Below are 2,013 nucleotides of genomic sequence, written 5' to 3'. Positions count from 1 at the left end.
AAACAAAAGCGGCGTCCCCTTGTTTCTTAAAGAAATCGCAGACTCTAACCCTAGGAGTAAACCAGGATGGTTTAATTCTAATTCTAATCCTAATCCAATTGAAATTGGGTTATTTTAAAATCCTAATTGTCTTTGGTTTAAATTAAATGAAAGCCCAATAACCTAAACCCATTACATTGCAATTAAATCAAACCAACAAGCTGGTTCTTCTTTGGTTTATGATGGGCCACGACTTGAACTTGATTTGGAGTGTCTCTTAATGAGCTTTAGATCCTCCACGTCCTGTTAGGCCAGCTAGAAAGCAAGTGGATCAAGATTCTGGCTGCAACTCTCTTTTTGGACCGAAAAAGCCTTATTTCGCCTAGATCCAAATATAGCCCAACCCAGAAACTTCCTGACATGTTTTCCTTGTTCTCCATACATATTTGGACGAGGTGAATGGTCTCCATAGCTCCTGTTAAGCTCAGTTGGTTGAATCCTCTTTGTTCAAGTCGTTTCAAGGCAGTACCAACAGTTCTTCTCTTCTCTCTATCCAGAACCTCATAGATCATGCCAATAAGAGTATGATACTGTCCATTAAACTGCACCATGATCAGTGGTATAGCTGACCCATACATTGGCTTCAATCCATTGATTCCAATCCTGATCAGGATCACACCAGATGGGACATCTGACATCTGAGTTCGACGGAACATCTGAGCAAAGAGAAAGACTGGTATATCTGTATTTTGAGCACGAAGAAGTGCATTCTGGTACATCTGATTATGCAGGATTCAAGTCAAAGTGGAGATTTGTTGAATAATGTCTTGAATCTGTTGGGTCTTAGTCTTTTGAGGCCCATTAGTGCTAGGGTTTTCCGGGACACAACTATATATATTTTGTGTCTCTTCTAAACCTAGTTGGCAGCCATAGAGAAACTATATCTGATCTTCTTGTAGACAGATCTTTGTAATTCTTCCATCAATAAAATCTATCTTTGCCCGTGGACGTAGCCGTTAGGGGTGAACTACGTTAAATCTCTGTGTCTTTCTTTATTGTTTATCCATCTGTTAATCTTTATCTTCTCACATCCGTCACAACAGATGCAATTGGTGTCTCTTCCTTCCTATCCCTTTAGTTGAGGCAATGCTCTGTGGTTGATGTCTTGTGTGGTTAGGCTTCTCAGTGTTTCGGTCTATTTGATGTTGTTATTAGTTTATTACGTACGCTATGTCTATTTCTACTTGCAATGATGTTCTGTCAAAACTTTTAAAATGGTAAATGAATTTTAACATTTTTACCAAAAAAAATCATCTAGCTTTATGTAAGCCGTAAATATTGTTTACTTGTAATTTACGTGTCATTTATATTATGGAGCCTCCCATATATATAACAGCATTCAACTTTTTTTTTTTGAATGAACAATCAACTTTCTCATCCTGCGTAGAAGATTAAAACAAACCTATCGAGCAAAAAATAAATTTAAATATTTGAATTGTTATGAACCATATTGTGGATGACTCATAACCAAGAGATTATGATTTGTAATATTTTCATTTATCTATGACGGTGTAATCTGCTATATAAGGAACCTCTATGTTATGAATAAAGAGAGACTTTTCAATTACTTTTATAACATGTTATCAGCACGAAACTTTAAATCCCTAAGCTAATACCCAAATCGAAAAACCCTAAAACCCTAACCCTAGCCGGCGATCCGACGAACCCTAAACCCTGATCGCGTCTCTTGTTCCCGCATCTGTTCCAGATGGCGTCCCCGATCAGCTTCAGCCCAAGGCGTTCCTGATCCTAGCTCAGACGTTCGCGACCCGAGAACAGCTCCAGCACGCGACATCTTCCTCGTTCGCGACAGCATCAGACAGCTCGTGTCCGATGATCAAGACGTTCCCGATCAAGCAACAAAGGACGTTCGCGACCCGATAGAAGCAACTCGATCCATTCCAGCTCGCATCTCGTTCGTGTCCAGCTCGCGGCTCAAATCCTTTGGTGGTCCGATTCAACAATCATCTAAGG

The sequence above is a fragment of the Brassica oleracea genome, chromosome C9, assembly GCF_000695525.1.
Source record: "Brassica oleracea var. oleracea cultivar TO1000 chromosome C9, BOL, whole genome shotgun sequence".
Lineage (NCBI taxonomy): Eukaryota > Viridiplantae > Streptophyta > Magnoliopsida > Brassicales > Brassicaceae > Brassica > Brassica oleracea.
The sequence above is the reverse complement of the archived record's forward strand: the minus strand, read 5'-3'. Positions refer to the sequence as shown.